This window comes from Rhinolophus sinicus, chromosome 15 (genome assembly GCF_057876585.1).
Source record: "Rhinolophus sinicus isolate RSI-liver-muscle chromosome 15, RSI-T2T, whole genome shotgun sequence".
Classification (NCBI taxonomy): Eukaryota; Metazoa; Chordata; class Mammalia; order Chiroptera; family Rhinolophidae; genus Rhinolophus; species Rhinolophus sinicus.
The window spans coordinates 85,089,184-85,112,789 of record NC_142515.1 but is presented as its reverse complement, the minus strand read 5'-3'; the positions used below and the strand labels follow the sequence as shown (position 1 = coordinate 85,112,789).

The 23,606-nt window shown below is 45.7% G+C and overlaps 1 protein-coding gene across 3 annotated transcripts in view; it reads left to right on the top strand.

The window, feature by feature from the left end:
* Positions 1-23,606, top strand: part of CYP4F22 (cytochrome P450 family 4 subfamily F member 22) — a 55,840-nt gene that overhangs the window by 3,736 nt on the left and 28,498 nt on the right. The window contains exon 1 of one of the 3 annotated variants that reach the window (XM_019736839.3): positions 22,827-22,979. The exons of the other annotated variants lie outside the window; for them this stretch is intronic. The gene's annotated coding sequence lies outside the window, so the exon portion shown is untranslated. Of the gene's footprint in view, positions 1-22,826; positions 22,980-23,606 lie in introns of those variants that run through there. 3 annotated transcript variants of the gene reach the window in all.

The window sequence follows — 23,606 nt, the reverse complement described above, 5'->3', positions numbered from 1 at the left end:
GGTGCCCGCCCAACTGGTAAGACAGGCTGTGCGGGGGGGAGGGGAGAGAAGAGACCTGAATTTGGCACTGCCTCCTGCCTTTGCTGCCAGCTCTTCAAGCTCAGGCAGAGAACTGGTGCAGGGGCTGGGGATTATTTTGGGCAAGGTCCACTCTGAGCCCAGGGGACCAGGAGATGTCCCCTCTCATCCAGTTCCAGCTCCTGATCCCAAGGCACCAGGTGTAGCTGAGAGCAGGGATTGGGCCAGGGCCTTCCTGACCCTGGTTTTGTCCCATGCGCTGGCATCTGGGCTCACCTGGTTGACAGTGAGGGGTCCTCCTTCTTCCCCTGGTCTGTGGCTGAGTCCGGCAGAAGTGAGCCTGCCTCCCCTTTATTTGAGCGTCAGGTAGGATGGGCTCGATGTGGCTGGGGCTGCCGTGTAAATTGCTTCACTGTGGGCCTCCCACCTCAAAACCAGCCTGGTGAGTTTCCAGGTAACCCACCAGGCTGTGCATTCAGTGCAGGGCGGGCCCTGGGCGAGCCTGGGAATGCCCAGGGTTAACCAGGCCTGGGATTTCCCAGGGGGCATGCTCAGACATCCAGTTTCCTCTTTCTGGGGACCCAACATCGCTCACCACAAAGCTGGACACACAGTGGAAGCTCAGAGAATAGGGTGCTAGGGGAGAGAGTGAGTGGGGGCCACTCCCTAGGGTAATCCGAGGAAATATCTTCCTCTGAGTCCCCGTTTCCAAGGATTTGGGGATGGAGGCTCTGCCTGGTAGAGCCACATGCAGATGTGGGCTGTGTGTCCATCTGGGGCAGGGACTAGAGTGAGGAGAGTGAAGCATCCTCCTCATGCACAAAATTTAAGGCAGTGCCAAAAATCTCAGCCATTAAGATAAGTAGTATTTTAATGCAGTATTTTAAAAAACCAAAGTGAGTGCAAAAAAAATCCACGATGAACAAAATACCAACATTTTAGATAAAGACAGGATCAGGAACAGTGTTGTGTGAAGACATACTGGAGCCATGGATAAAAGGGAAAATCATGAATTCGGATCCTGTCTTTGTGCCTCATTTGCCTTTAGTCCCAGCCCTGCATCCACCAGGGGGGAGCCCCGGGATGCTGTGGGGATGACTGTCACATGAGATTCCCCCCCTGATGCCCACTTGGGGATTACCTTGATTTAGCATTATGGACCCTGGGTGTTTACCTCTGATTTTCCCACTGATTGTGGCTTTGGGGGACTCTTGCAGTTTTATTTAACTGTTTTATGTCCATTTTACCCAGCAGGTGAATGAGCTCAGAGAGGTTAAGTAACTTGGCCAAAGTCACAAAGCTAGCACCTGGAGAAGGCTTTAAGCCAAGTGCACGTTTCCTGTGGCTGGGTCAGAATCAATGTAATTATGACCTTTTACACTGGAGAATTGTTTGCAGACTGTCTGCAGAGCGACTTCACACCCAGGAATTCATGGGCCAGCCAGACAGGCAGTCTTGATTCCCTTTTAAAGCTTGGAGTTGGTGGCAGAGGCTGGGTCAAGTTTGAGACAGGGGCATATCATGGCTGGCCATCATTTCCCTTAGGGTCTGTTTGAGATTTGTGATCTTCTGGGGTAGGAACCTACCTCCAAGAAGCCTCCCTGATGACCCGTGGCTGCCTGATTTTCCCATCCTGGCTCCCTAGCCTAGGGTTCCTCCTTTTGACCCAGACCCACCCATTTAGGGCTGGGAGTTTCTCTATCTGGTTCTATCCCCCTGAGACTAGGAGATGCTGAGTCTTGGGGTACCCAGAAGTGCCCAATACAGGCCAGGGACCAAGTGGGCTGCAGGGAGGGATTGCTGAGTGCATGAAAGGCCTGATTGAGGATGTGGGGTCAGTTTGGGGTCAGGCGATGAAACACACGCACACATACACGCATACATACACATACAGGCCCCCACTCTCCAAGACACCTCGTCTGGGCTGGGCCTGGGTGACAGCGAAAAGGCTGGGGTTCCCATGATGAATCAGCCTCCTACCCCTACTTCACGCCCACCTCATGAGGCCCTCTTGCCAGGGTAGGTGAACAGCCCTACAGCTGCGGACAGACCAGGGGTCTCCTGAGAGCAGTCCCTGTCCAGGGAGTGGGGACAGCTCTAATGGAGGTGGCATTGTCATAGACAGGCAGAGCCCTGTAGCCTGGATCTGAAGTGAGGCTGGGACCAGGGCCAGAGGCCAGAGGAACACGAACTTGGGGCAGGACTGAGCTTGGGACCAAGGTCAGAGTTAATATTTACTTTGGTAGCTGTAATATTATAATAATGAAGACCCTGATAATAATAATAATACAAATTGCTGTCTGCGGGTTTTTGAGCTAAGATTTTATGTGCCTGTGGTTTTTTTATTCAGCTCTGGGTTTTGTTAAGAGATGTCATACAGCAGGAGTGGGTGAACTACAGCCTATGGACAAGCTGTCTGTTTTGTAAATAATGTTTCTTTGTTTGTTTGTTTATTTGTTTTCAAGGTGAAATTCACCTAACATAAAATGAACCATTTTAAAGTGTACAAATCAGTGGTATTTAGGACATTCACAATGTTGGGCAACCACCACCACTATCTAGTTCCAGAACATTTTCATCACCCTGAGATAAAATCCTGTACCCGTTTAACAGTCACTCTCCATTACTCTCCAGCCCTTGGCAACCACCGGTCTGTTTTCTGTCTCTATGGATTTGCTTGCTCTGGGTATTTCATACAAATGGAATCATATAATATGTGACTTTTTGTGTCTGGCTTTTTGTTTTTCACTGAGCATAATGTTTTTGAGGTTCGTCCACGTTATAATAACAATCAGTGCTTTTTATCATGCATCATTACTTTTTATGGCCGAATAGTATTTCATTGTATGGGTGTACCACCACTAGTTTACGTAAATGAAGGTTTATTGGAATACATCCTTTTCCATTTGTTTATATATTGTTTATGACTGTTTTCATGCTATAACAGCAAACTTCAGTTGTTTTGATAGAGACCATCTGGTGTGCAAAGCTGAAAATATTTACTGTGTGACTTCCCCCTGCCCCCAGCTTTATTGAGATACAGTTGACGTATAACAATGTGTAAATTTAAGGTATATAGTGAGTTGGTTTGATATTTGTACATATTGCAAAATGTTTACCACAATAAGATTAGTTAACACATCCATCACCTCATATAGTTACCATTTTTTGTGGCATATATATATTCTTCTTTATCCATTCATCCATCGACAGACACTTAGGTTGTTTCCAGGTCTTGACCAGTATAAATAATGCTGCAGTGAACATGGGAGTGCAGATATCTCTTCAGGGTAGTGATTTCATTTCGTTCAGCTTTATGTGGCCTTTTAATAGTTTGCTGACCTATGGTCAGCCAACTCACCCAGATTCAAATTCTCACTCTGGTGCTTACTAGCTGGAGCAAGTGGCATAATCTCTAGCTTTCATTTTGTCCATCTCTAAAATAGGACCATAGTACCAACTTCATAGGGATATTGTGAGAGTTAAACCAGCTGATAAATGTACAGAGCTTAGAACTGTGCTAGCTTGTGGAAAGCATTAGATGAGTAAGAAGTCATTTCTACCTATCTACCCACCTGCTCCAGCCTCGCCAGCAAAGGTCCAGCCCACAGGATAATCTATTATGGCCAGACTCCCACTTTCTGGTCATATATTATCAGAAATAATACATCTGGGGCATTTGTCCAACCCAGGCTTCCCTGCTAGCCCTGGCTCCCCAGCAGCCAGCTGGGCCTTAGAGCTGAGCCTCAAGCCAATCTGGAACCACAGCCAAATCACTGAAGCTGGGGCAGGCCAGCTCCAGAAGTGGTTGAACCCAATTTGCCAAAGGGAAAAGCAAGTCGTGGTACGAGTCATCAGTCCCACCACCTTCAGCTGGGGCTATTCTAAGGTCCGCCACAGTCACAAGTTGACTTTAGTTGCGCCTTTCTGGGAGAGCAGAGGTGAGATTTAATCTCAGACACCTGGTCCTGGAATAGGAAAGAAGGGAGTTTTGTAACCGAGGACTGGATATTATAGCGAAATTGTGAGCTCAGCCCTTGGCAGTATGCTAGAGGCCATGAACAAATGTGAAGTAAATGGGGCCAAATGTTGGCACTCCCTGAGAAATATTTACCAAGCACCTATGGGCTTCTAGGTGTCACTACCTGGCTTTGAGAGAATGACACAGGGCAAAGGGCTTTAAACCTTTCCTCTAAATAGAACATTTCAAACATATTCTAAAGTAGAGAGAATTGTATAATGAGCCCCCATGTATATCCGTCATCCAGTTGACAAGAGTCAACTCATGAGCCATCTTATTTCTTCTGTAACCTCTACCCATTGTCTCTCCTTTGTGATGTTATCTCCCATTGATTACCATTGCCTAGATCTATTAATTCATTAGAAGTTATAACAGTGATATTGAAATGATATTAATATTATTTCTTCTTCATTTATTAGCTGGAATACCTCTCGAAAGAGAAACATGCTCTTATTTGCCATTTTGTTACCCAGTGGGACAATTCACATGGGAAAGGCAAGATAAAAAGATAAATGCGTGGGCGGCCAGTAGGCTCAGTGGGTTAGAGCACAGTGTTAGTAACACCAAGGTCACTGATTCGATTCCCACATGGGCCAGTGAGCTGCGCCCCCCACAACTAGAGGAAAAACAACAGCTTGACTTGGAGCTGATGGGTCCTGGAAAAACTGTTCCCCAGTATGCCCCCCAGTCCCAAAAAAGATAAATGCTTGGTTCTTTTTCCCCCTAGTTTTCAAAATAATTATTGGGCCCCTTAACATCCTCCAAAGGCAGATAATGACATTCCTTTCCTATACATTTATGAACTCATGAATTTACTGAAATGGGCCAATTCACGGCAGTTCTTATCATTACTGATAAATTATTCTTCCATTTTTGGCCAGTGGGGTTCTCTTCACTTTGACTCTGTGTTCTTTTGATAAGACTGTTAGGTAGCTTTCTTGCTTTATGATGTAACAAGATAAGTCAGGAACATCTTGTACGTTTCTTGCCTCCAGCCTGGGCTCAGCCATTTCTCTAAGGAGATCTTGTTTTTTTGATTAGAAGGTGACACTTAGAGACCACAGTCGAGGTGCTAGGGGTGTGCATGGCTGTTGGGTTAGGTGTTGTTTCTATGTCTTTTCACTGGACATAAATAGGCAATCCCCACTTCTTTTAAAAAAAATAAAACACATCATGAATTTTTGCTGATACTTCCAATTCATACATGGATTTTTACCTAACCTGATCCATCTTCTACCTGCACTGTATGTTCTTTTTTCCACAGTGAAAATCCAAATTCTAAATGATACCAACATTTCCTTTATTCCACAATACACACATCAATTCTCAAAATAACATACCAACAGTACCTTAAATAATACAATTAATGAAAAACAGTTTAAGGTGTTTTTTTTTCTGGTTCTTTTGTTTTTTTGAATAAATCCCATTGTGGGTGTGCCATCATCAAATTACTGTACTACAATGTTCCTTGAAGTAGTTTCTTTCTGTAGTTATGCCATTAACCTGAAGCTTTTGATTTTTAGGGAATTTTTTTGAGGATAGAAAGTTTTTATTTGCTAGTTGCAGGGGGCACAGCCCACCATCCCTTGCGGGAGTCGAACCGGCAACCTTGTGGTTGAGAGGATGCGCTCCAACCAACTGAGCCATCGGGGAGCTCAGCAGCAGCTCAGCTCAAGGTGCCATGTTCAATTTTAGTTGCAGGGGGCGCTGCCCACCATCCCTTGCGGGACTTGAGGAATTGAACTGGCAAACTTGTGGTTGAGAGCCCACTGGCCCATGTGGGAATCGAACCGGCAGCCTTCGGAGTTAGGAGCGTGGAGCTCTAACCGCCTGAGCCACCGGGCCGGCCCCGAAAGTTTTTATTTTTGAAAATAGCAGCAGCAGTAGACACAACACCTCTTGATAAGATTGTGTGTTATAATTGTACAATTAGGAACACTGTCTAATTACAAAGCATCTCAAATAACAGAATTAATTGTAATAATTATTATTATCAAAAATTTCACCTTACTATTTCCCCCCATTAAAAAAGTATCTCTGAAATATACTATAACAAATGCAATTTATAGTAACTGGGTCATTCAAATGAGGTAATACCATATTACTTTTTTTATTGTAGTAAAATATACATAACATAAAATTTACCATTTTAACCATTTTCAAGTGTACAATTCACTGGCATTAAGTGCATTCACATTGTTGAACAATCATCCCACCATCCATCTCCCGAACTTTTTCGTCTTCTAAAATTGAAACTCTGTCCCCATTAAACACTAACTCCTATCCACCTCCCCCAGCCCCTGGTGCCCATCATCTATTAATACTTTCTGTCGCTATGAATTTGACTACTCTAGAGACTTCATATAAGTGGAATCATGTTGGTCTTTTGTGTCTGGCTTATTTCACTTAGCAAAATGTCTTCAGTGTTCATCCATGTTGTAGAATGGGTCAGAATTTCCTTTCTTCTTAAGAATAAATAATATTCCATTTTATGGATGGACCACATTTTGTTTATCCATTCATCTGTTGATGGACATTTGGGTTGTTTCCACTTTGGGCTATTATGAATAGTGCTGCTATGAACATGAGTAGGCAAATATCTGTTTGAGTTTATGCTCTCACTTCTTTTGGGTATATATCCAGAAGTAGAAGTGCTAGATAATATGGCATTGGATGTTTAATTTTTTGAAAAATCTCCATACTGTTTTCCATTTTCCATTACCACCAACAATGCACAAGTGTTTCCATTTCTCCATATTCTCACCAATACTTGTTAGTTTCTTTTGTTTTTATAATAGCCATCCTAGTGGGAGTAAACTGAGAGGATTATTTTTAAGATATATTATATTAGAATTATGTAAGATATTTAGATGCTTCCTAAGTCAACTCTACAAAACATATAGAGAGACATCTAGCTTCTATTCCTGTACCTTCCATCATGTTCTTTGCCTCTTCCTCAGGTCACCATTGATAATTTTTCATGGTCTATCTTTTAATTAAAAAGTAATTATATATATATATATATATATATATATATATATATATATATATATATGTAAAAATCCACTTTGCTGTTTTTCCACTTAACACGGTTTAACCGTTTCCTGGAGGTCTCTCCATACCAGTACACAGAGATCTTCCTTATTTCTTTTTACAGCTGCATAATACTCTATTGTGTGGCTGTGCCACAATTTATTTAACTAGCACCTAGTGATGGACATACAGGCTATTTCCAGTCTTTTGATATTTTAAATAGTGCTGCTATGAAAAGCCTTATTCATTCATGTTTTCTTATTTTTGCAAGAGAATCATTGGGATATATTTCTCTAAGTGGATAAATGCATATATAATTTTGCTAGATGTCACCAGTTTTCATCCCCGCTAGTAAAGTATATGATTGTGTAAACTATACTGACAAGCTTTTTCATTTGCCTATATCTTTGCATTTTCACTGGTAAAGTATACAAGTGTGTAAAATACTCATAAGCTTTTTCATTTGGACTCTTATAGATGCTTCAAAACCTATTTCCTATATTCCCCTTTCTAGGAACGCTTCCTTTCTCTAGCTCAGTCCTGACACTGAGTGGTCGGGAGTGTCTATGTCTAACTCTGTACTTTCCAGAGTGGGAGCTCCTTTGATGCTGGCTCCAGAGCTGCCTTTTGGGGGCATTCAGCACAAGACTGAGCACAGAGGAGTGATAATAACAGAAAGTCTTTTCTCTGAACCTAGGACAGCCACTTAGCCCTGGGCCTCCCTGGCTGGGTTCTCTTGGGCCAGGAGAAAAGTACCAGGTCCAGCTGGCCAATATCCTGGCTTCTGTTGTCTGCCCTCGCGCTGAGTCGCCTGTGCCCTAGGGTGGTGACTTCGCTGTGTCACCTGCATGGCTCCCAGACAGAGGAGTGGACCTGCTTGAGGTCAGGGAGATTCCACATCTAATTCAGGCTTCCATAACACTTTCATCACCCCAGATGGAAGTCCAATATCGATAAAGTAATCACTCCCCAATTCCCCCTCTCCTCAGTCCCTGGCCAACCACCAATCTGCTGTCTGCCTGTAAGAATTACCTACTCTTGATATTTCATATGAAAGGAACCATATAATATGTGTCCTTTTGTGTCTAGCTCCTGTCATTCAGCATAATGTTTTCGAGGTTCATCCACGTTGCAGCATGTGTCAATACCTATTCCTTTTTATGGTTGAGTAATATATATATATATATATATATATATATATATATATATATATATATATATATATATTTTTTAATTTATTGGGGTGACAATTGTTAGTAAAATTACATAGATTTCAGGTGTACAATTCTGTATTACATCATCTATAAATCCCATTGATGGTTGAGTAATATTTCATTGTGTGGATGGACCATTTGGGTTGTTTCCACTTTGGGCTATTGTGAATAGTGCTGCTATGCACATGTGTGTACATGTTCTTGTTTGAGTACCATTTTCCATTCTTTTGGGTCTATGTCTTGGAGTGGAATTGCTGGGTCATGTGGTAACTCTACGTTTAACTTTCTGAGGAACTACCAACGCTCCACCATTTATTTCTGTGCACATTATAGCTCTGATACCTCCCAAAGCCAGTGAGGAGAGAATTCTAAGTGGAGGGTTCTAAGTCCATTTGCAGCCAAGGAAACCAAGGCTGGGAGAGGTGGCCCCACACCACCGTACGGCTAATGGTCATAAGAATAGCTCTTGTCTGCTTAGTGATCACAGGGTGCCAGACGCTTGCTAAGGAGGATCTTAGGATTGGGTTCTCTGTAGCCTCGCCATCACTGGAATCTGACGGTGGGTTTAAATCCTGACTTGAACGAATGAATTCCTCCCTTTGAGTCACCATCTCTTTACCTATAAATGATCCCTGCCTTATTGTAGAGAATGAATGTGGTAATGTAGGCAGAGGATGGTGCCTGTATTAAGCCTTTGGTTTACAGATGGATCAAAAAACAAACAAAAAAGTAGTCAACAGGTTCAGAGGGGTGAAGTAACTTGCTGAAAGTCACACAGCAATTGGTGACTGAATCCAGCCTGCAAGTATTTTTGAGAAGTTTCCTGAAGCTTAACCTCTCTGGGAGCTAGTGAAGAGGGAGAGATTCCTAAGGCAAGTCCTCTGGGGAGTGGGGATAGTTTGCTGCTGTGTTGCTTTGCTCTTTGGGGAGCTGACCTCTGATAACACAGAAACTTGCTGAATCAGCCTGGGTGGCCTGTGGTCATGAACCACAGCAACTGGTTCCCTGGTGGAGGTCACTTTTGCCCTAACCCATTTACTCCTTTTCTTTGCTGTATAGTTTATATCACGCAGACAGAGGCAGGGTGACATCCTGTATCCCAAACAGGTGTGGGCCAGGCACGTCCTTGCATCCAGGTGTTGGCTCCTGCTTGTCCCTCTGCTCTGGGGCATCCTTCCCTCGTCGTTCTCATTTCTGCCTTGTATACACTAGAACCATCATGATCTGGTTTCCCCTCTGTCTCTCCAAGTGGGTCCCCCACACTAGCCCACGGTCCTCTTGCTCTTTGAAGATGCCACCCTCATTCAGCCCCAGAGCCTTTGCACTCGCCACTCACTGCTTGCAATGCTCTAATTCGTGTCTTCCTATGACTCAGGAATCACTCACACGTTACTTCCTCCTAGAAGCCTAGCCCTGACCACTTTATCTAAACTAGATTCCCAGTCCCCCCCTGTGAGCTCATTTTATTTGCTAATCCCAGCCAGTGAGACTTTGCCTGTTTGCCCACCTAGTTCAGAGTGATCCGACCAGTAGGATTTCTGGCCCAGGTTGTACAGGCAAGGACCTCGCCTCTGGGTGCAGTGTTGGTCCTCCCAGCTCTTACGCCTCCCCAGCAGCGCCCCTGCCCCAACTTTCTAGGAGGACATGCTCTCCATCTCTCTAGTGACTTTCTGAGGACCACGGCCTCTCCTCCCTGTGCCCCTCGAAGGCTCTCCCTGCACCCACCTGCCTCTTCGTGGCGATTGTCCTCCTCCTCCCTCAGGAATCCTCTCCCTCTCCTCCCATTTATTGTCTTTATCTCTTTTTCCCTTTTCTCCTGTTGTCCATTGAAAATGGAGCCTAAATATGGCCCTAACCTATTTACTCCTTTTCTTTGTTTGCTGTGTAGCCCCAAACCTTGAAGTCACCTGTGACTTTTCTGATTCTCTCTGTCAAAAATAAATAAATAAACAAAATAATAGTAATAATAATCCTATAAACGGAGCCACTTTAAAATGGAGCCAGACCTGCCATCCCAGAGGAATTGCCTTGTACGTCTTAGACCTCAAACCTCTGGAATGTTAAAACGGCAAAATCACCTTTGGACAGGGCCTAAAGCAACCTTGTGCCCCCCAAAATTGTTTGCAAGGGTAACCACAAGATATGGTGACTACTAGACTAATGACAACCGGACTGAAAAGTAAAAACATTGTTTAGAATTTACATCATTATGTTATGTTATCTTCACCCACAGAAATGCCTTCCTTCTACTGATGTAATTGTTCCCCTTCCCTTTCTCCTAAACACCCCTTGCATTTGTTTCCTAATTGGAACAGTATCTGGGCTTCTGCCTGAAGTAATGATTCACGAAGAGCTATTCTTTTGGACCACAAATAAACACTTGTTGCTTCTCACTTTGAAAGGGCTTTTTTTTTCTAGGTTAACATCTCACAACCACATCTAATGTGTCAGCAGAGATCCTCTCTGCTCCACCTTTGAAATAAATTCCTCCTTTCACAACTCTCAGTCCCTCCATCGCTGCTGTGCTGACCCAGGGCCACAGCCACTTCCCTAGTATCCTCCTGCTGCTCTTGCACCCCCTTTAGTTGGTCCATAATATTGCAGCTAGAGGGAGTCTGTTAAAACCTAAGTCAGGTCCCATCCTCCTCTGCTCTGAACCCTCCGTGGCTCCCACCTTTCTCAGAGTAAAAACCTAAGTCCTGCCAGTGGCCCTTCAGGCCCTGCACAATCTATCCTGTCACCTCCCTGTCCTCATCTCCTCCCACTCTCCCCCTTGCTGACTCTTCTCCAGCCTCCCTGGTCTCTTGGCTGTTCCTTAAGACACAGTCCAGCCTCAGGGCCTTTGTACAGGCTGTGCCCTCTGCCTGCAATGTTTTTTCTCCAGATATCCCCTCCCTCCCTTCTGGACTCTGCTCAAATATCACCTCCTCAGAGAGGCCCTCCTTATCTCCTTAACTTGCTGGATTTTCCTCCCTAGCATGTAACACATAGAATACACTTTTATTCATTATGTTTCTAATTATGCTTTATATAATCTCCAGGGAGTCTGTGATCTCGTTTATTCACTGTAGGACCTCGCCTAGTACTCTCTGTGAACTTGATGTTTGTTGAATGAATATGTGCTCTCTGTCAGCTGGGGCTGGGGGGAAAACAAAAAGGATAGGTGAAAGACCCTGCCTACCCATATAGCGTTCACTAAACAATCATTCCAAGAACAATTTTGTTGTGACTGAAGATGCACAGGGAATGTGGCCACGTAGAGTATGGGCTTGAACTGAGCCCAGAAGGTGGGGAGGCCCTCAGAGAAAATGGCTTTTGAGCTGAGACCGGAAGTGTAAGTAAGAGTTAGCTGAGCAGGTGAGAGGGAAAAGAGTTCTAAGCAGAGGGAACAGCATGTGCAAAGGTTTTGAGGTGGGAGAGATGGCCTTGGTAGGTTTAGAAAAAAATGGCTACAGGTGGCTGGTGTGTGGACCATGAGCAAGAGAGTGGTGAGTGAAGAGTTGGAAGGGGCTATTTGCTCCCCCATTCACCCCACTCTTCTGAACTGCTCTTGTTTTTGTTTCAAATCTCTGGTATCTCCTATCTCATCTCTCCCCCCTGCTTCCTATTTTGTGTCCTGGGAGGCTGACTTATATGGACCACTCAACAGGCTCCTTTGCCTTGTGGCTTCCGGTTGGTTTCAACCAATGGGGGAGCCACAGCAGGCATTGGAGGGAGGGAGGAGAGTGAATTCAGGGTGTTAATACCTCATCTCCTTTCCTGTATGGTCCATGCATGGTGTCTGTGTCCCTGGACTGAAGATTCACAGCCCCTGCCAGGCAGACCTCCCCACATAGCTCTATCTCGTCCAGGTACCAGTAACTACTTTGGCCTCAAGTCCCAGACCCCAGGGGTGGTGATGGCTCCTGGCTGTTCCTAGCCCCCGGGGTGCTGTACTATCTCTTTGAAACTAGTGCTTATTTTAAAAAGATATTTATTAAAATATAGCTAGCATACAATATTATATTAATTTCAGGTATACATCATAGTTATTCAACAGTACCCACCTACCACTATACAGACTTATTACCACATTATTGATTATATCTCCTGTCCTAAAGAAGTGATCACCGTGATAAGTCCAGCAACCATCTGACACCATACCACGCTATCACAATATGATTGATCTTTCCCCTCTTTTAAAATTTTCCAATTAGAGTTGACATTCAATATTATTTTATATTACTTTCAAGCATATAGTATAGTGGTTAGACATTTATATAATTTAGGAAGTGATCCCCCTGACTAGTACCCACCTGGCACTAGTTATTACTGTGTTATTGATTCTATTCCCTATACTTTACATCCCCATGACTATTTTGTAACTACCAATTTGTATTTCTTAATCCCTTCACTTTTTTCACCCTGCCCCCAACACCCCTCCTATTTATCACCCCAATAAGTCTAGTACCCACCTGACACCATACATAGTCATTACAATATTATTGACTATATTCCTTATGCTATACCCTACATCCCCATGACTACTGTGTAGCAACCAATTTGTACTTCTTAATCCCTTTCCCTTTTCACCCACTCACAACCTTCCTCCTATCTGGCAACCATCAAAATGTTCTCTGTATCTATGAGTTTGTTTCTGTTTCATTTATTTATTTTCTTTAGATTTCACTTACGAGTGAAATTATATGACTTTCGTTTTTCACTGTCTGACTTATTGCACTCAGCATAGTACCCTCTAGGTCCATCCATGTTGTTGCAGATGGCAAGATTTCATTCTTTTTTTCTGGCTGTGTAATATTCCATTGCATATACATATGTACCACTTCTTTATCTAGTCACCTACTCATGGACACCCAGGTTGCCTTCTTGTCTTGGCTTATGTAATAATGCTGCAATGAACATATAGATGAGCATATCCCCTCAAAGTAGCATTTTGGGTTTGTTCAGATAAATACCCAGAAGTAGGATTACTAGGTCCTTCTTTGTTTCTTGTTATAGTCTTCATTTTAAAGTCTATTTTGCCTGATATAAGTACTACTACCCCCAGCTTTTTGTTTGTTTGTTCGTTTCCATTTTCAAGAAATGTCATTTTCCATTTCTTTACTTTCAGTCTGTGTATGTCTTTTGATCTGAAGCGCATTTCTTGTAGGCATCGTATGTAAGGGTCTTGTTTTCTTACCCATTCAGCACCCGTATCTTTGATTGAAGCATTTAATCCATTTCTATTGAAAGTAATTGTTGATAGGTATGTAGTCATTGCCATTTTATTATTCTTTTATTTTATTTTATTTTATTTTATTTATTTTATTTTATTTTATTTTGTTTTATTTTGTTTTATTTTATTGTCTTAAAGAAGTCCCTGTAAGAATTCTTGTAATACTGGTTTGGTGGTGATGAACTCCTTTAGTTTTTTCTTGTCTGGGACGCTCTTTATCTGTTCTTTGAGTCTAATAATAGCTTTGCTGGGTAGAGTAATCTTGGTTGTAGGTCCTTGCTTTGTATCGCTTTGAATATTTCCTGCCAATCCCTTCTGGCCTGCGAAGTTTCTGCCGAGAAATCAGCTGGCAGTATTATGGGGGCTCCCTTGTAGGTAACTGCTTTTCTCTTGCTGCTTTTAAGATTCTCTCTTTGTCTTTAACCTTTGTCCTTTTAATTATTATGTGTCTTGGTTGGCCTCTTGGGTTCATCTTGTTTGGGACTCTGCACTTTCTCAGCTTGTTATTTATTTCCTTCACCAGGTTAGGGAAGTTTTCTGTCATTATTTCTTCAAATAGGTCTTCAATTCCTTGCTCTCTCTCTCTCTTCTCCTTCTGGTACCCCTATGATGTGAATGTTGTATACTTGATGTTATCCCAGAGGCCCCTTAAACTCTCCTCAATTTTTTGGATTATTTTTTCTTTTTGCTGTTTGATTGGATGGTTTCTGCTACTTTATCTTCTACGTTGCTGGTTTGATCCTCTGCTTCATCTAATTTACTATTGATTCCCTGTAATATAGTCTTCATTTCCAATATTGTATTTTTTATTTCTGACTGGTCCTTTTTTATGTTGTCTATCTCCATTTTTATGTCTCCTATCTCTTTGTTGATATTTTCCTTGAGATCATTGAGCTTCCTTATAACCAGACTTTGGAACTCTGCGTCTGGTAGATTGCTTGTCTCCATTTTGTTTAGTTCTTTTTCTGGAGTTTTGTTCTGTTCTTTTATTTGAAACACGTTTCTTTGTCTCCCCATTTTGGCTGCCTGTGTGCTTGTTTCTATTTATTAGGTAGGGCTGCCATGTCTTCCGGTCTTAGTAAAATGGTGTGATGTAGGTGTGCTGTGGGCTGGATGGCACAGTCTTTCTGGTCACTTGAAAATGCACTCCAGGTGAGGCCCTTGTGTGCTTGTAAGTGCCCTCCTCTTGTTGCTATTTGCCCTTGTTGCTATTTGCACATCAATGGGAGGGGTTGACCTTCTGGCTCACTAGTTGTGAAGACTGGCTGTGACGCCAGTGGTGGACTTGTGGAGCAGGGGTTGACCCTACTGAGCAGGCTCTGCCTGAGCCTGGACTCTGGCGCCTGCCCAATCCACCTCTTGGGTGTGTTATTCTTGGAGGCCGCTGGGTGATGCTCCAGCTCATTTCGAAGCTGGCCACTGGGGGCGCCAACCCCTGGTCTGCCTTGGAGGGGATCTGCTGCAGGTCAAGCTCAGCTGCAGCCCATGTCCCACCTGGGGCCACCCCGCAGGAGCCACAAAGAAACTCACAGGTGGCTGCTGCCCATGCTGTGCTTTGAAGTGCCACAAGTGTCCAAGCTGTGGCCAAGGCTGGCTATCACTGGTGCCAGGCTTAGGGCTGCTCAGCCAGAGGTACAGGACATGCTCAAGCCAGATTCTGATGGTCTGGGTTCCACGGATCTTTGAGAGGCACTAGGAAAGTCTGCAGCATGAGCTAAGGCAGGTGTTTGTATGAAAAAGCCACTGGAAACGGCTTAGGTGTGCCCGAAAGTTGGGTGGGATGGGGTCTCAAATCACGAGGGCATGGTGAACAAACGGGGGAGACTCAGAGATGGTGACTGCCTGCGTCCCTCAGACTTGGAGGAGGGAGGGTTCAACAAAGAGCTCAACAAAGATACAGTGACCTTCACCAATTCCTCCGTCCAGGAGAAAGCTGCTCCTCCAGCACCCATCCCAAACAGACAACTCAGTTCCCCACCATGTGTCCCTGCCACCTTTCCAAGTGCTGCCCCAGCACTAGAGCTCAGAGAAAGTCCTTGCACGGTCCCTTTAACAGGAGCGACTGGGAGTGCAGCCGCCCTCCATCTCACTCGGTCACCATCTCTGCTGGTTTTCACAACCAGAAATCATGGGGACTTCTCTTCCCAGCACTGGAACCCTGGGCTGTGACCTCTTCCTCTTCCGGGGACAGGGAGGGGGACTTCCATAGCCGAGATATCCCTCCTGATTTTTTTTCTTTTTCCATTTTATTGGTGAATGTTGTGGAACAGTGTGTTTTTCCAGAGCACATCCAATTGTTGTCCTTCAATCTAGTTGTGGAGGGCACAGCTCAGCTCCAAGTCCCGTCACCATTTTCAATCTTTAGTTGCAGGCGGCACAGCCCACCATCCCATGTGGGAATCAAACCGGCAACCCTGTTGTTCAGAGCTCGTGCCATCCCGCCGCCCTTCCTCCTGACTTTTAATGGTCATATGCAGGTGTGGGACCAGCCCGTTCTGCGTCTCTGCCTCTCCTAGCAGTCTCGAGGTGGCTTCTTATATTCACATAATATAAAATTAAGCGTGTCCTTTGTTTTAGGTCTTCAGTTCAGCAAGATTTTATGTGATTCTCAATGACGGTTGTTATGTAGCTTAGTTGTAATTTTGATGTGGCCATCAGAGAAGGTAAGCACAGCGTTTACCTACTGCACCTCTTGACTGGAACTCCTCAAGGAGACTGCCAGGTGAGGCCTTCCCCCACCACCACTTGGTCACGTCTCCTTCCTTGGCCTTCCCCACAATCTTCCCTCTCAGATGGCCTCTGGGGCTTGGGTCTTGAAGATTCTCAGGAGAAGCTGTGCCCGAGAGCAGAGCAAAACTCTGAAGAGGACGGTTGGGCCTGAAACTAGAGCTTTTATTAAACATCATTCAAATGATCCCATTTGAGTCCTCTGTTTCCTGCCAGAGCATTCTCTTTTTATTTTTTATTGAGGCAAAATTCACATAATATAAAATTAAGCGTTTTAAAGTGTGTAATTCACTGGCATTTAGTACATTTACAATGTTGGGCAACCATCACCTCTATCTAGTTTCCATTTTTTTCATCATCCCAAAAGGAGATCTTATACCGCTTTCCCCTGGGTTTGTGTTTCACTCCATTCCCTCCTCCCAGAGGCCCTGGCAACCACTAATCTGCTTTCTATCTCTATGGATTTATTTGCCTGTTCCGGACATTTCCTATCAATGGGATCACACACGATGTGGCCTTTTGTGTCTGGCTTCTCTCACTCAGCATCATGTTTTTGAGGTTCATCCACATGGTAGTGTGTGCCACAGCTGCATTCCTTTTCATGACTGATGAGTATTCCATTATGTGGATGGAGCACATTTGTTCATTCATTCATTCACCCATTGATGGACACTTGGGCTGTTTCTACCTTCTGGCAATTGTGACCAGTGTTGCTATGAACACACATGTACATGTATCTGAATCCCAGTTTTCAAATCTTTTGGGTATATTCTAGGAGTGGAATTGCTGGGTCATATGGTAATTTTATGTTTCGGTTTTTGAGGAGCCACCAAACTGTTTTCCACTGAGGCTGGACTATTTTACATCCCATCCGCAGTGTATGACAAGATCTCTCTTCTTTTTATCGCTTCCCATAAAAGTCTGCCATTAGCTGCTGGAGCCCCAGGAAAAGCCCTGCCCTCACCCTCACCATGCTCTGTCTTTATCCACTTCCAGATGTCTTTCTGGTACCATCTTCACTTCTTATCCTCTCCCTTTGACCTTAGTTCACTGAGACCTTGGCCACTGCCAGGTTGAGGACTCTGGTGACCTACTACCCACATAGTCCTGTCCCGTCCTGGAGCCTAGGCTCTTTGACAACTGGGCACAGATAATGGTGCCTATTACCACTCTTCCTCAACCTCCCAGACATGGCTATCTCCAACTCCAGTGCTGTGCCTGCCTGTCCTCTCTTTAAATGCAGCATCTGTCTCCCCACCCTCTTCTCTGTCTGCCTCCCTCCTTGCGTGACCTCACTGACCTACTCCAGCGCATCCACTGTCTTCCCAATACAGGTGACTCACAGACACACTTCTCAAGGTGTGCCCGGATGCCTCATGGGAGTCTCCCTGAGTGGCCCACAGGCCTTTGTGACTCAAGGTAACCCGGAGTGTCCCAGCCTTGCTATTGTTGACATCTGGGGCAGGATCATCCTTTGGGGTGGGGTTGTCTTGCGCATTGTAGGGTGTTTAGTAGCATTCCTGGCCTCTGTCGACTGGATTTCTCATCTCCCACTCCACAGTGTGACAACCAAAGTATCTGTGGACACTGCCAGATGTCCCCTGGGGGGGAAAATTCGCCCTGGTTGAGAACCGCTAGGATAGCACAAATCAAACCACAAGCTTGAAGTGCTGAAGTTTGTCCAGTCCGAGCTCTGTGCCAAGCATGGGGCTGAGCACTCTGTCACCACTACTTCATGTTGTGGTCATCTCCTCTATTTTATCTGTACAGGATGGGGGGGGCCACAGTGGTCACGTGACTTTCCCAAGGTCACACGGCCAGGAAGCTCACTCTTAGTAACTCCTCGTCCCCAGCCCTTCAACTTGTTTCTCTTTTCTTGTCTCCATCTCTCTGAGGGCAGAGAAGCTGGGCTGACAACCTCTTCTTTCCTCCTCCTGCTTCCTGGAACCCCATATCCAGCTAGTCACCAATGTGTATATCCCCCACATCCTTAAAAAAATCCATACCCCTAAAAAAAAAATAAACTCCAACGTGCTTTAAAACAAACCAATACAAAGGGGGCACCTCTCCTGCTCAAGCACCATCTGTGGCTCCCCATTACCCACCAGATCAAGCCTTAGCCACTGGGACTGGTCTTCAAGGCCCTTCATATCCACCCCTGTACCTCTCCAGCCTCTTCCCTTCTCACACCCCAAGGCGAGGGAAAGCCAGCTGCCCAGCCACACCCTCAGGTTTCTCTGCGCCTAAGCCCCACCCCCTCTCCTGCACCTGTTGAAATCCAACCCCTCCCTGAAGTCCCTGCTCAGATGTCACATCCTTCACGTAGCCTTCCCTTTTGCCTCCTCCAAGCAGCAAAGCTTCAATTATTTGTATTGCTTCTTCTTCACCTGGAAACACCACCCCCTCTCACCCTTGCTGAGGGCCCAGCACCTAGTGAGGGAACATTATTGAAATGAAGAGTCCAAGGTTACCACCTGCTGGGGCAAGGGAGGTGTCTTATACTTGTTTTAACATTTTCTCCTTTAAGTGTTGAATCCTCTGCTTCTTGTTTTCTGGAATTTGGGGAAGATTGCTGCCCTAACATTTCCAAAACTCAAACTTAGACGTCCTGAGTCTCCTGCTCCACCTTCTTCATCCAGACAAGATGGTGTCTGATTCTGAAATTTCAGCCATTCACAATCTTCTGTCACCACTTTTACAACCCTTCTATGTATTATGTTTCTATTAATTAATAGTTTTCTTTCAGTGGTCTTCCTTTTAAACACTATTTATTTTAAAGCAAAATTTATGTCACTATTATACCCAAAAGGTATAATGATTTAATATACAGGCCAAGTATATTTTTTGCTTTATTCATCAAACCAAACCTCTCATTTAACATAAATAGAAAATAGAAAATGAATAGAAAATGTTCCTCCATGTGCCATCTAAAATTATTGTGCATAACAGCTAAGAATTCTTGCACCAGATTTTGGGAAACAGCCAGAGTATTTTCTGTGAGGTTCTGACTCGTGAAAATTCATCCATCCATCCATCCATCCATCCATCCATCCATCCATCCACCCACCCACCCACCCACCCATCCATCCATCCCACATGTATTCTTTTCCTCCCAGCTTTATTGAGGTAAAATTGACAAATAAAAATTATGTACGAGGTCTGACAATTAAGTTCACGAACTTGCCACCGTGTGCTTACATTGGCAGCACTGTACAAACAGCTCGGTAAGGTTTGTACCTTGGTAAGGTTTGTACAAACAGCTCGGTAAGGTTTCATAGCCATGGTATATCAGTGTCTCACGGCTGTGTTCGTGTCGACATGTGGTGGTGTCTTGCTGAGTGGCGTTCATTATCATTGTTGCATGTTTTTGTGTGCTGTCGTGAGAATGTCTGAGCTTGACTTAGAGCAATGAACAGATGTTAAATTTCTTGCTAAACGTGGTAAGAGTGGAACTGAAATCAGCGACATGTTAATCCAAGTTTATGGGGATAATGCCATGAAGAAAATGGCAGTGTACAAATGGATTAAATGTTTTTCTGAGGGGAGAGAACGCGTCACTGATGAAGAGAGGTCAGGGCGGCCAGTAATGAGCAGAACTGACAAAAACATTGCAAACATTCATGGAATTGTGCATGAAAATTGTCAGCTGACGGTGAGAAGCATAGCAGACCAAGTAAACATCGATAGAGACACCATTAGGAAAATCTTACCTGAAAATCTTGGCATGAGAAAGGTGTGTGCAAAAATGGTCCCGAAGGAGCTCACTAATGAACAAAAGCAAAGGAGAGTCGAAGTTTGCCAAGACCTTTTGGAGAGGCAAGACGATGTTTTGGGCCATGTTATCACTGGTGGTGAAACATGGGTGTACCAATATGACCCTGAAACAAAGTGTCAAAGTGCTGACAATGGAAGTCAGCCAATTCTCTACGACCAAAAAATTCCATCAGTCCAAATCAAGACTCAAAACGATGTTGCTAACCTTTTTTGATGTCAGAGGGATTATTCATTATGAATTTGTACCAACTGGACAAACAGTTAACCAAGTTTACTATTTGGAAGTGCTGAAAAGGCTGCATGAAAAAGATAGATGAAACGACCTGAACTTTTCACCAACAATTCATGGCTCTTGCATCACGACAATGCACCAACTCACACGGCACTGTCTGTGAGGGAGTTTTTAGCCAGGAAACAAATAGCTATATTGGAACTCCCTCCCTACTCACCTGACCTGGTCCCCAATGACTTCTTTTTTTACCCCAAAATAAAGGAAATATTAAAAGGAAGATATTTTGATGCCATTCAGGACATCAGGGGTAATACGATGACAGCTCTGATGGCCATTTGAGAAAAAGAGTTCCAAAATTGCTTTGAAGGGTGGACTAGGCACTGGCATTGGTGCATAGCTTCCCAAAGGAAGTAGTTCAAAGGTGACCATAGTGATATTCAGCAATGAGGTGTGTGGCACTTTTTCTAGGATGAGTTCACGAGCTTAATTGCCAGACCTTGTATATTTAAAATGTACATTATGATTCAACATTTATTATCACTATTCAGGTTTTGGTTGGGAAGGTACCTGACACCCAACCTCAAATACCAACCCCCCACCCCACTGCAAGACTCTATGTCAGATCCCTTCACTGGTGGCAATTTCCTGATGGATATGTTTATTTTCTGCTTTCCTCACTTGAGTCTCGGTTCCACGAGTGCAGGGACTTGGTCTGTCTTTATTCTCTGCCATGTTCCCATGCTTGGAGCACAGTGGGTACTCCACTGTGGCACAGATTTATGTTGAACTGAGCACTGCCCAGCCCCACTCCAGCTGATCCTGGAGACCCTAGTCTCGGGGAGACAGAGCCAGGCTGACAGAAGACTTGCCTGACTGATTGCACTTGCCTGACTGACTGGATGGGTTGAGAAGCCACTGCTTTCTCTGAACTGGGGCACGCAGAGCATGGAGTTAGCAATCAGGATTTGCCAATGAGGGAGAAGCCTGGAAGCTCCATGGTGCTTATGAATAGAACTCAGCACTTACTATGTTGTAAAATACAGAAGTGCTCCCCATATCTTGAAGCAGGGTTTCTCAACTTTGGCACTGTTGCCATCTGGGGCAGGATTACAGGTTGTGAGAGGCTGTCCTGTGCATTGTAGGGTTTTTAGCAGCATCCCTGGCCTCTACCCACGAGATGCCATAGCACTCCCACCCCCAAGTCTGACCTGACACGTCTCCAGATATTGCCCAATGTCTCCTGGGGGGCAAAATTGCCTGGGGTGAGAATCACTGTCTTAAAGCATTACAACAACCTTCCGAGGTTCACAGTGAGTATACGACAGAGGCCCACTGCTTCCAGAGTCCATGCTCTAACCACTGCGTACATCGCTTTGCATTTGGCCTTGGCCCCCATGCTCTGTTCTCTGAGAGTTCAGCACTGCTCTGGACCAGCTCTACCCCTCGGCCCCATCCACCAGGCTAAACCAGTCAGACCTCCCACCGGGCTGCCTGCAAAGCAAGGACTGGCTCACCTGCCAGGCACTAAATCTGTCACTGCATCCAAAATTTATTTTGGGCTTTGGAATAGCCATCCTGAGGGAATATATCTCTGCTGCCTTGCCTTTCTTCAGCTTCTTTATGGTTTACTATGGTTTTAACTTTGGAACTCATTGTTTTCCCCTAACTTTGGGCTTCTCAGTGTCTGACCCCTGCCTGAACTGGGGAAATGCATGCCTCTCTTTGAGCCCACAGCCTGTGCCTCAATTTCCCCAGATGGGCCTGCAATAATGACTGGAGTCTTTGCTCTCTCGTCTCCTGTGGCTTTTTTGCCCTTTTGACATATTTCCTGGGCTTCTGGTTTGCTCAGCTCTGGGGAGATGGTGGGGAACCAGAGGTCAGCTGTGATTCCTCCCATCTGTCTGCCCACTTGCCCAGATCAGTCATTCACCCACTCACTGACCCAAGGATTATATCTCTGTCTCCCATCTGGAGGCTGGCTGACCCTGTCTGGGCATGTCTGGAGCAGATGGGCTGGCCAAGGACAACATCCTAGCAGGAGGGACAAAGTGGCTGGCAGTGGGTGGGTGGGGAGGGAGGAGCAGAACCAGAGTCTGCTGCTTGTTGAGGCCAGAGGTCTTCCTGGAGGGAGAGGCTGCTACTGGCTGCAGACCCCAGGGGGGTGGGTTGGACCCAGGATCCAGAGGGCACAGAAGGGCTGGTTCCCAAGGGCTGGTGGAATCTGAGAATTCCTGGCGGTCCCAGAGGAAGCTCCTGGGGGCCAGTGGGGAGTCAGGGTGCTGGCTTAGGGATTCCTGTCCAAGCTTGGGAGCAGGCCCTGAAGTGGCGGCCTCGAGGAGTGTTAGTGTGGGAGAAGAGTGTCAAGGCAGGAGAGGAGGAGGAGGATCTGGTCGCTACGGGGAGCCAGGCAGGGGCGGGCAGGGGCCGGGGAGAAGGAGCCCGGCGTTCGCAGTTTCCGGGTGTCCCCGTCTTTGTCTCTCCGCATGTCTCTTTCGACTGTCTCTCTGTGTCTTTCCCTTTCTGTCACTCTAGAGTCCTCCCAGCCTCTGTCTCTCACTCTCCGCGTCTCTGGAGGCCGCGCCTCAGTCCCCGCCTAGTGGCCGGGGAAGCCGGGGGCGGGCCGGGGGCGGGCCTCGCAGCACTGCCGGGTGGGGTTAAAGACCCGTGCCAAGGGACCTCGCGGTCGGAGTCGAGGTGGCGGCCTGGTCGGATCTGGATTGAGGGTCGGAGGCCGAGACCCGCGGGGTAAGTGTACCCCGTGGGGTGGCGGGATGGGTAGTGGCAGAGGGGGGCGTAACCCGAGCTCATTCAGCACTGAAACCTGACGAGCTCCGGCTCTGGGGCTGACAGGACAGTTGCGAGGGTCTGCGCTCAGCCGCCCTGCGGATCTCCCGGACCCAGGATCGGGCTACTCGGGTTCGGGGATATGGTTGGTTGTGTCCCCGACGGTCGCTGTGTATGAACGCGGATTTTTCTGTGCGCGCCCAGGAGTCCTGGGTGTGTCCTTTTTTCTGGGTGTCCGTGATGGGCGAGGGTCTCAAGAAGACCCCCAACCACCAGGACATCACAGAGGGATCCAAGCCCAGCCCTGCCTCATTAGGGCTGATTCGAGTCACTTGTAATTTCATTGTCTTAAAGGGGAGGCTGTGCGTCCCACCAATGGACTTTACGCTTGTGGTCCGGCTGCCTTCTGGTCCCTCTAACCCAACCCTGGCAGGCGCAGCACCGTAGAGTGCCCCTCTGTGAAAATAGGATGCCCTCCTGGGCTCTTAGAATTGGTTGTGCGGGTTGTATGAGATCCTGCAGTTGGTCCCAGCTGATATTTGTTGGATGCTGATGACAAGATGCTTGCTCTCTGGTGTCTCAGGAACC